A 12,366-nucleotide genomic window follows, 5' to 3' on the forward strand; every position below is an offset into this window, starting at 1 on the left:
TATCCATCCCCTTATTAACAGATTGTTAAGCTGTCTCAGATTTTTCACAATTAAAGAACAATGCCACATACACTGAACATACTATGCACTTGCTTAACTATTTCACTAAGGCAGCGTCCTGGAAGTGGAATTGCTAGGTCGGTAACTGATTGTTTAAATCCCCTTAACCGGTCAGTTAGGCGAGAACCAATAAATATTACCATTTAGGATTTAAATATTATAACATTTCATTAATAGATGTGTTCATAATATTTAAGTGTATTTTTAAAAAAACATACTTTTAAAACTTTAAGAATAGGGAGTAATTTAGGAAAAAGATTATGTAAGGTTTTAGTTACATTAATTTCATATGTGAGTAGCTTTCTGCAAAAGCAGACTAAAGCCGAAGTCATTTCTAATGGTTTAGCAATATGTCATCAAGCCACGTGTCTGTATATACTATTTTTAACATCAATGTCCAAAGCAGCCAGTCTTCATTCTAGCAGTGCTACCCATAACTAAGGATGTTTATAGAGATTGACAACTGTTAAACCACTGAATGTTTTTCAAAATATATTCAAAGAATTTTATGTTTGAAAACATTTCATCTAGGAAATCTAATTAAAAACAAGGTTATATTTATTTGAAACCACCACAGGTAAGTATATTTATAAAATGTTCTGCTTTTCACCTAAATTGTTTGAAGCCTTCTACAAACAGTGTAATGGTTACCTAGTGTGTCTGTCAAGTTCTATTATGTGAACTAGAATATGCTTTCAGAAAGATGCCTTGCATCTGATGACAGGCACTTCCTATCTGCTAGGATTCATAAAAATTGGAACATTGATCATTTCATGTAGAGATTTTCCTTAGCAAGAAGATAAAGGGAAACCTTATTATGCTAAATGACTTACTAGTCAAAAGTAGCCAGGACACTGAAACCTAGAAACTAGTTAATGGTTTGTAACAAGTCAGAAATATAAAGATGTTCAACCAAGAAAATGACATCAAGCAGCACTGGCTACAAGAGAAAAGAGCAGCCTGTCAGAATCACGCGAAGACTGTGGTGACAGGTAGACAATAAGATGGGATGACACCGGTTCCTCTCACCGGGGGTGTTTTCAACAGCTTTCTCTTGGGAGTTTCCATGCACTTCCTTTGTAGGAAACCTTCCCTCTAAAAATGGCAGCAGACCCCTTGGAGGTCTTGTTAAAATTCTTGTTCTGTGTTATGAAGTGTGTTGTTTAAGGCAGATGGCAGTATGCGAACAGTTCATTCTTTGTTGTATAAGGGAAAGTGGGAACAACAGTCACACCAGTAAGGTAGCTCATGGCTGACATATCCCAGTAATATTGCACAGTAGGCATCGTGAAACAGGAAATGAGTCAAAGGGGAAAATCGGTCCACAATCCCACCTAAGATGGCAGACAGCATGAATCCAAACAGAAGCAATATGGCACATAATGAATATTTCATATTCAGATTGGTATCCATTATATCTGCAAACAAATTTCATACACCAGCTGAAACCTCCACATCACCATTAGGATGAACATCGTTTTTAGTTTTAAGAGAAATTTTCTTTCATTCACTCTCCACTACAAAACTGCAGCTATAACAGTGTACCTCTACCTACCTCATTATGGACTATAAAGGCTATGCCACAAAAGAATTGAAAGAAAGCACGGAGCCCAACTATTGCCCAATGACTTCTTTAATACCAGTAATTTTAAGGAATCCATCTACTTTATCTAAAATAATGCATCTCTGTTTTTTACTTAACCCTGTTCTAATGTAAAGTTATATCATTTCCTATATGTCTACTTAAAGTGTTATAATACCACTAAACTATTTCCAATAGGGTAATAGCTGTTAAAACAGTCTTCTAAACTATTTCTCTCTTTTTTTATTCTATTCCCAACATATTTTAAGCTGTATGACAAAATAAACATTTCATAACCTTTTTCAGCTAAATTTTTTTTCTATTAATGTCATTTCAACCAGTGGGAGATCTGTATTTTCCGCACTGCAGTTCTACATCTAAAATTATTTCTGATATAGATTAGCTGTCCCTCAGTGAGCCATGAAAGACAAAATCTTAGCCTCTTTAAGCCCGTCTTGTTTGACAGCATGCAAGCATTTACATGAAATATAAAGCAAATATTTGTTCTTTTCATACAAGCTGTCAGCACAAACTTGGGTTGTTTAGAAACCTGTTCAGACAAACAGAATTGGCATTTACTACATGACATACGGTAAAAGGTCAACAATAGGTAAAATCAAAGATTACTGAAAAAGAAATAAAGAGTTGACATGCATTTGTGGAACCAAAGTTGATCACATTATGCCATAACTTATATAGTAAATTGACAATTAAAACTTCATTGTTTATTCATTTGATTGTTTAAGAAAATGTGGGGCTTGATTTTAGTTGCTTACTTACCAGATATTAACTTTTGGTTCACTGCAGGGATAGGTATAAGAAAATTCTTATTACCCTGAAAAGTTCCCAATTAAAGTTGCTTTTCAGCTTTTTTCTCCACGGAAGTTTCTAATAGCTAATAGGAATGTATTCTGGAGATTTCTTGATATTACTGCCACCTAATCAGGGCCACTAGGCCACCACCTCCAATTGCTCAGCAAAGTCAGGCTTCTGCTTTAAGGAACTGGTGATTCCTGAGTGTGCAGGAGCAGTGGTTTACCAAAAGATGCAAATTTGCTTTCCTCGTGCCTCTAGGATTTGCACTATAATGGCTTCCCTGGGGAATACCTCCATCGTGGAGGCACATTTCCTCTGACCCTAGACCCGCTCTGTTCTGAAGCCACAAGCATGGAACTTGTCCTGCTTCCTGTGGACAGCGTCCCATCTGCTGAACACACATTTTAATAAGGAAACTCTATTTCCAGGGAAATACCTATTGGTATTAACAAGAAAATAGCATCTCTACAAGATTCTCTGAAAAGAAATCCTGTCAGTGCCACTCATTCTGCTTTCAAAGACAAGTCCCTGTAATTACTTTCTCCCCTTCGTTTCCTTGTCTGGATAAAGCAACAAGATCAAGAGAATCTATCCATTTTCCCCAGATACCTTCCAAAATGTGCATCCACTTTGCAAGCTGGGATCAGAAATTTCATCATCTGTATTTGTATTAGTAATTCACTGCACAAAGAGAACAGGGGGCAGAGGAGGAGAGCAAGCATGCAAGCAAACATCAGACAGACAATTGTATATATGCAAATGCTTGCAAATTTCTGCCAGCATCTCCCTATCTATAACCAAGCAACATGGAAGCCTATTCACCCCTCAGCTTCTTCACTGCCAAATATGGTTGTGGATTTGGAGGAAGATACTCAGGAAACATTGAACTTTCAGCCACTGGGACTAAACCTAACTCAAAACCTACTATATAAAAAGCTAATGCATAAATATAATCAATGATTTTCTAGAAAGACACAAGATATGCAACCTCCTGGCTACATAGGGCAGAAGAACAAGATGCCCTGCGAGCGGGCAAGGGAAGGGAACGGTTGCAAGCGGCTCTCCAGCCCAACTGACAGAGGACTGAAGGGTTGCCTCCTGGCTTCAGGGCGGTGCATGTGCATAAACAGCCTGGGCAAGAAGGGGCATGGGAAACCAGAAAGAGGCAGCATGCAGAAAATGCCCCAAATTCAAATTCATAAATACAAAGTACTCACTTTCAAATGAATATATACATGGTGTTTGAAAATGACAGCAAAAATCATCCTGTATTTTGTTTTGTCTTGAAATCAATTATTCCCAAACAATATTGGTAATAGAAAATTTCATGACTTTCTTTATTCTTATATATTTATTTTACTCACTGCAAATCAGAAATAATGGTAATAACTCATATATACATGCTTTTCACAGACAGTAATTCCATTCATCCTCAAAATGATGCTTCGAGGTAGGGTCAGTATACCCATTTTATAGGTAAAGAAACCTGGACATGGAGGTTGAATCAGCTCCACTGCGAACTGAGAGTGAAAGGTGTGGCCCAAAGAAAGCCAAGAGACTTGTGAGAAGAGAAGGGACAGTGGGCAGGTGAAACAATGGATGTTTACTATGTCTACTAGTTGTCCCTCAGCTACCGCCCCTGATTCATTCTGTCTGGTATTATGGTTAGATGTTTTCATGTGTATCTGCCCTCGGATTGAGAGCCCCTGAGAACTATATATCTGGACTATGTATTTGTTATCACTGTATCTCCTGGAGGACCCAGGACAATCCTCCGAATATAGTATATGCTCAGTAAATATTTCTTGACATTATTGTTTCATTAAACTAGTTTAAACCAGTTCATCTTTTGCTCATTTTAAGTTCTGTGGTGCCTTGTTCTTTTTACTACATGGATATACATAAAATCTCACACATACATACACCTTTTAACACCATCAGAGACAGGATTTCAACAGCAGAAGCAAATATCCTATGTTCATAATTTACACATATATTGACTGTCCTGTAAAATCATTCCCTCAGCTAACTTTACACAGGTGAGAAAAAGCAAGCTTCTGCGGTGCCTTTCTAAATCATTTCATTTTGCTGTTCTGTTTTTGTTCAGCAAATGGTGTATTTGCTGAAAATTCAAGTGCCTACAACTCTGTGTCCTTTCACAAGGTGTTAGTATGCAGTTGTCATCATTTGGATTTTACTGCGGTGTAGAAATGTCCTTACTCTTTCCTTGAGTCATTTAATTTCCATCTCTCTGGCCTTTCTCAAGGACTCCCCTCAAAGCCTATAATCTCAAGTATGGCCTTCTTTCCTTCTTCCTGGGTTTACAGCTGCCCAGCTAGAGACTCTGCCCAGCCTTGCTTGTAGCTAGACGTGGCCATGTGACTGAGTTCCTACCAAGTGATGCAGCGATGTGTACAACTTCCAGATCATCTGCTTAAAGATGTCTGGGATTTGATTTCAAATAATCCAGCAAAGGAGGACATATCTGGGGGATATAATTGTACAAGTCCGACCATGTGAAGATAACTTGAAGCTGAGTGATGGGCACATGGGGATGTATTATACTACATTATCCCTACCTTTATATGGATATGTTTGTAATTTTCTATTGAAAAATAAATTCAAAGGTGCTTGCGCCAGATGTGTTGTCCCCTTTCCTTCTTACTGGCTGGAAATAGAAATGACTGGAGTGACCTTGGAAAGCACCTGTGGAGGATGGCAGAGCCACCCCACCAGACTGGGTCCCTGACTGACTTCCTGGAACAGGGCTTACTCACTTGCCTCGGAGACTTACTGAAAGAGAAATTGATTTCTCGCTCATTTGAGCCATTGCATTGTGGGGTCTCTTTGTTACAGCTACGGAGTTCTCTACATAACCCAGCCCCCTATTTACTTACATTCTGTTTCAAAAGTCTCCTTTACTCTAACAGAAAGTAGAATCTCACCTGCTTTCCCCATTCCTTTACTTTTCTCTGGCTCTCTTTTAGATTGGCAGAGTGTTAGAACTCAATCAACCTTTACTATGGTTACATTTTTTGTTCCTCTGGAGATCAGGCAGAACCACAAGCCACACAAATAACTAGATTGCACTAAGACCAACTTAAATTAAATTGCTCACAATCCAACTCACTGTCAAAACCCTTACAAAAATGTCACTTTTGAGTTTGAAAGTCTACTATTTAATATAGCTATTGACAAACTTTATTCAAAAAAAGAACCCTACATTATTACAGCAAAACTTAGGATGAAATAGTAATGTTGAAAACATTTCAGCTAGACAATAAAAGGTTAAGAAAAAATTTAATTTTCTCCACACAAAATATGGTTGTATTCTAAACCACCATTTAGGCTGCATCTGACCCATCAGTGTCTTGTCTCTCCCTCTCCAGGGCTGGCAGAGTCCAGCACAGTGCTTTTAGGACTTTTGAATTTCAGTGTGTGTACAGGGAAGATACTCTCCAGTCCAGAAGAGTTTCTGCCCTTCCCTGTGGCCTCACAGCAGCCTCTTCCACACTGACCCTGGCCATAGATTGGGCTTAACATGTAGCATGAGGCGTGTGGGTTAAAATAATTTTCTAAAAGGAGTCGTTAATCCTTGTAATAAATTGCCTAAGAAGGTCACAGACTCTCTCTCCAATAGTCCTTAGAAATAAGGTAGATTTTCACACAATGGCTTTTAGGGGAGGTCCTGTGAAGGTCAGAGGGTGAACTTGGTAGGTAAACCAACAAAGAGGAAAGCAAAAATGAGATGCAAACTAATGTTTCTTATTCACTGAAACTAAACAAAATGAGGAGTTTCGGGAAGTTCTCTTTGCAGGGTTAGACTGCAGGTTTCACTTTGCCCACTTTTGCTCACAGGAAAAAAAATAATCGGCTGTGAGTATAGCTGACCTGTTCCCACCCTCTGCCCCCCAGCACACTCCACACTCCACTCCCAGCCCTCCTGCCCCCACCCTTCAGGAGAATTCTGTCTTTGCCAGATTAGTTCCTGAGCTATGGCTGCACAGGTTGGAATTAGTGTGGGCAGGAATCGAGAGGATTGGGTTTACACCAAGAGCTACTGGGAGAAGTGCAAAGAAGGTTAGAGAAAAGGAGGAGAAAGACAAGAGCCAGTGTGGGCTGGGATCTGGAAGTTTGGAAAGAGGTTACAGTTGTCAGGAGTTTGAAAAAAGCTGACAAGGAATGTGAGGTGTACATAGATAGATAGACCTATATCTATCTACAGATAGAGAGGGAAGAGGGACTGGGGCTTTTAAGAAAGTTTTGGATGTTAATATTAGAATCCTTCAGTGTTTTTTAAGGAGAACTTAGTAAAGCTTTAAATTATTTTTCAATTGCTTTTTGAAAGCCAGACCGGGTTTCAGCTTTATGGGGTTATATGACATAGCAGCATACATTTGGAGAACATGCTAGTCTGTCCATATAGTCAAGTATTTCAACTTAATCATCAACCATTTATTGAACGTCAATCTAGTATGTACACACTGCGCTAGGCACAATGCCTTAGAAACAAGGTGACCAAATGAAATATTTCACCAAAGTATTTCATCAAATGGTCTCTTTGATCAAAGAAAAGAGGAATCTTGAGCAAAGCATTGATTGACCGCCACGTAGACCTCACGAATGGACAACTACATCACCATTTCAAGGTCTACTGCTGGAGAGAAATGAGAAATGAGGCACTGTAACAGAGGGTTCTCCTACACCCTCAGGACGACCAACATTTTCAAGTTCAAGGAGGCAGACATCTCTGAATTACCTACTACCATTCCTGAAGTTCTTCTTCAACTACTTTTGCTGGTTCTGCCACAGGAAAGGGGCTTTAAGAAGGGTCCTACATAGAGGAGACCTTCAAGATGGCAGAGGAGTAAGACGTGGAGATCACCTTCCTCCCCACAAATACATCAGAAATACATCTACATGTGGAACAACTCCTACAGAACACCTACTGAACGCTGGCAGAAGACCTCAGACTTCCCAAAAGGCAAGAAACTCCCCACGTACCTGGGTACAGCAAAAGAAAAAAGAAAAAACAGAGACAAAAGAATAGGGACGGGACCTGCACCAGTGGGAGGAAGCTGTGAAGGAGGAAAAGTTTCCACACACTAGAAGCCCCTTCACTGGTGGAGACGGGGGTGGGCAGGGAAGCTTCGGAGCCACGGAGGAGAGCTCAGCAACAGGGGTGCAGAGGGCAAAGCGGAGAGATTCCCGCACAGAGGATGGGTGCCAACCAGCACTCACCAGCCTGAGAGGCTTGTCTGCTCACCCGCCGGGGCGGGCGGGGCTGGGAGCTGAGACACGGGCTTCAGAGTTCGGATCCCAGGGAGAGGACTGGGGTTGGCGGCATGAACACAGCCTGAAGGGGGCTAGTGTGCCACGGCTAGCCGGGAGGGAGTCTGGGAAAAAGTCTGGAACAGCCTAAGAGGCAAGAGACCATTGTTTTGGGGTGTGTGAGGAGAGGGGATTCAGAGCACTGCCTAAACAAGCTCTGGAGATGGGTGCGAGCCGTGGCTATCAGCGCAGACCCCAGAGACGGGCATGAAACGCTAAGGCTGCTGTTGCCGCCACCAAGAAGCCTGTGTACAAGCACAGGTCACCATCCACACCTCCCCTCCCGGGAGCCTGTGCAGCCTGCCACTGCCAGGGTCCTGTGGTCCAGGGACAACTTCCCCGGAAGAACACATGGCGCGCCTCAGGCTGGTGCAACGTCACACCGGCCTCTGCCGCCACAGGCTCGCCCCACATTCCGTACCCTGCCCTCCACCCAGCCTGAGTGAGGCAGATCCCCCTAATAAGCCGCTCCTTTAACCCTGTGCTGTCTGAGCAAAGATCAGACACACTTAGGCGACCTACATGCAGAGGCGGGGCCAAATGCAAAGCTGAACCCCGGGAGCTGTGTGAACAAAGAAGAGAAAGGGAAATCTCTCCCAGCACCCTCAGGAGCAGCGGATTAAATCTCCACAATCAACGTGATGTACCCTGCATCTGTGGAATACCTGAATAGACAACGAATCATCCCAAAATTGAGGTGGTGTACTTTGGGAGCAATTGTAGACTTGGGGTTTGCTTTCTGCATCTAATTTGTTTCTGGTCTTATGTTTATCTTAGTTTAGTATGTAGAGTTTATTAGCATTAGATTTGTTTATTGATTTGGTTGCTCGCTTCCTTTTTTATTTTTATATATACAGACGTATATATTTTTTTCCTTTTTCTCTTTTTGTGAGTGTGTATGTGTATGCTTCTTTGTGTGATTTTTTCTGTATGGCTTTGCTTTTACCATTTGTTCTAGGGTTCTGTCTGTCCTTTTTTTTTTTTTTTTTTAGTATAGTTTTTAGCGCTTGTTATCATTGGTGCATTTGTTTTTTGGTTTGGTTGATCTATTCTTTCTTTCTTTCTTTTTTCTTTTAGTTTAGGTTTTAGCACTTGTTATCATTGGTGGATTTCTTTTTTGGTTTGGCTGCTCTCTACTTTCATTATTTTTTTTTCTTTTTTTATTACTTTTTAATTTTTTATTTTAATAACTTTATTTTATTTCCTTCCTTCCTTTCTTCCTTTTTTTCTCACTTTTCTTCTGAGATGGGTGGCTGATAGGGTCTTTGTGCTCCAACCGGGTGTCAGGCCTGTACCTCTGAGGTGGGAGAGCCGAGTTCAGGACATTGGGCCACCGGAGACCTCCCCGCTCTATGTAATATCAAATGGCAAAAATCTCCCAGAGATCTCCATCTCAACGCAAAGACCCAGCTCCACTCAACGACCAGCAAGCTACAGTGCTGGACACCCTATGCCAAACAACTAGCAAGACAGGAACACAACCCCACCCATTAGCAGAGAGGCTGCCTAAAAGCATAATAAGGTCACAGACACCCCAAAACACACCACCAGACGCAGTCCTGCCCACCAGAAAGACAAGATCCAGTCTCCTCCACCAGAACACAGGCACCAGTCCCCTCCACCAGGAAGCCTACACAACCCACTGAACCAACCTTAGCCACTGAGGGCAGACACCAAAAACAACAGGAACTACCAACCTGCAGCCTGCAAAAAGAAGCCCCCAAACACAGTAAGTTAAGCAAAATGAGAAGACAGAAAAAAACAGAGCAGACGAAGGAGTAAGGTAAAAACCCATCAGACCAAACAAATGAAGAGGAAATAGGAAGTCTACCTGAAAAAGAATTCAGAGTAATGATAGTAAACGTGATCCAAAATCTTGGAAATAGAATGGAGAAAATACAAGAAACATTTAACAAGGACCTAGGGGAACTAAAGAGCAAACAAATGATGAACAACCCAATAAATGAAATTAAAAATTCTCTAGAAAGAATCAGTAGCAGAATAACTGAGGCAGAAGAACAGATAAGTGACCTGGAAGATAAACTAGTGGAAATAACTACCGCAGAGCAGAATAAAGAAAAAAGAATGAAAAGAATTGAGGGCAGTCTCAGAGACCTCTGGGACAACATTAAGCTCACCAACATTCGAATTATAGGGGTCCCAGAAGACGAAGAGAAAAAAAAAAGGACTGAGAAAATATTTGAAGAGATTATAGTTGAACACTTCCCTAATATGGGAAAGGAAATAGTCAATCAAGTCCAGGAAGCACAGAGAGTCCCATACAGGATAAATCCAAGGAGAAACATGCCAAGACACATATTAATCAAACTATCAAAAATTAAATACAAAGAAAACATATTAAAAGCAGCAAGGGAAAAACAACAAATAACATGTAAGGGAACCCCCATAAGGTTAACAGCTGATCTTTCAGCAGAAACTCTACAAGCCAGAAGGGAGTGGCAGGACATATTTAAAGTGATGAAAGGGAAAAACCTACAACCAAGATTACTCTACCCAGCAAGGATCTCATTCAGATTCCACGGAGAAATTAAAACCTTTACAGACAAGCAAAAGCTACGAGAGTTCAGCACCACCAAACCAGCTTTACAACAAATGCTAACGGAACTTCTTTAGGCAGGAAACACAAGAGAAGGAAAAGACCTACAATAACATCCAAAACAATTAAGAAAATGGTAATAGGAACATACATATTGATTACTACCTTAAATGTAAATGGATTAAATACTCCAACCAAAAGACATCGACTGGCTGAATGGATGCAAAAACAAGACCTGTATATATGCTGTTTACAAGAGACCCACTTCAGACATAGGGACACATACAGACTGAAAGTGAGGGGATGGAAAAAGATACTCCATGCAAATGGAAATCAAAAGAAAGCCGGAATAGCAATTCTCATATCAGACAAAATAGACTTTAAAATAAAGACTATTACAAGAGACAAAGAAGGACACTACATAATGATCAAGGGATCAATCCAAGAAGAAGATATAAAAATTGTAAATATTTATGCACCCAACAAAGGAGCATCTCAATACATAAGGCAAATGCTAACATCCATAAAAGGGGAAATCGACAGTAACACAATCATAGTAGAGGACTTTAACACCCCACTTTCACCAATGAACAGATCATCCAAAATGAAAATAAATAAGGAAACACAAGCTTTAAATGATACATTAAGCAGGATGGACTTAAATGATATTTATAGGACATTCCAGCCAAACACAACAGAATACACTTTCTTCTCAAGTGCTCATGGAACATTCTCCAGGAGAGACCATATCTTGGGTTACAAATCAAGCCTTGGTAAATTTAAGAAAACTGAAATCGTATCAAGTATCTTTTCCAACCACAATGCTATGAGACTAAATATCAATTACAGGAAAAAATCTGTAAAAAATACATATACATGGAGGCTAAACAATACACTACTAAATAACCAAGAGATCACTGAAGAAATCAAAAGAGGAAATCAAAAAATACCTAGAAACAAATGACAGTGAAAACACGACGACCAAAAACCTATGGGATGCAGCAAGAGCAGTTCTAAGAGGGAAGTTTATAGCAATACAATCTTACCTCAAGAAACAAGAAACATCTCAAATAAACAACCTAACCTTACACCTAAAGCAATTAGAGAAAGAAGAATAAAAAAACCCCAAAGTTAGCACAAGGAAAGAAATCATAAAGATCACATCAGAAATAAATGAAAAAGAAATGAAAGAAACAATAGCAAAGATCAATAAAACTAAAAGCTAGTTCTTTGAGAAGATAAACAAAATTGATAAACCATTAGCCAGACTCATCAAGAAAAAAAGGGAGAAGACTCAAATCAATTGAATTAGAAATGAAAAAGGAGAAGTAACAACAGACACTGCAGAAATACAAAGGATCATAAGAGATTACCACAAGCAACTATATGCCAATAAAATGGACAACCTGGAAGAAATGGACAACTTCTTAGAAAAGCACAACCTTCCGAGATTGAACCAGGAAGAAATAGAAAATATAAACAGACCAATCACAAGCACTGAAATTGAAACTGTGATTTAAAATATTCCAACAAACTAAAGTCCAGGACCAGATGGCTTCACAGGCGAATTCTATCAAACATTTAGAGAAGAGCTAACACCTATCCTTCTCAAACTCTTCCAAAATATAGCAGAGGGAGGAACACTCCCCAACTCATTCTACGAGGCCACCATCACCCTGATACCAAACCAGACAAAGATGTCACAAAGAAAGAAAACTACAGGCCAATATCACTGATGAACATAGATGCAAAAATCCTCAACAAAATACTAGCAAACAGAATCCAACAGCACATTAAAAGGACCATACACCATGATCAAGTGGGGTTTATCCCAGGAATGCAAGGATTCTTCAATATATGCAAATCAATCAATGTGATAAAACATATTAACAAATTGAAGGAGAAAAACCATATGATCATCACAATAAATGCAGAAAAAGCTTTTGACAAAATTCAACACCCATTTATGATGAAAACCCTCCAGAAAGTAGGCATGGAGGGAACTTACCTCAACATAATA

The sequence above is a fragment of the Balaenoptera musculus genome, chromosome 9 (assembly GCF_009873245.2).
Source record: "Balaenoptera musculus isolate JJ_BM4_2016_0621 chromosome 9, mBalMus1.pri.v3, whole genome shotgun sequence".
NCBI classification, from domain to species: Eukaryota; Metazoa; Chordata; class Mammalia; order Artiodactyla; family Balaenopteridae; genus Balaenoptera; species Balaenoptera musculus.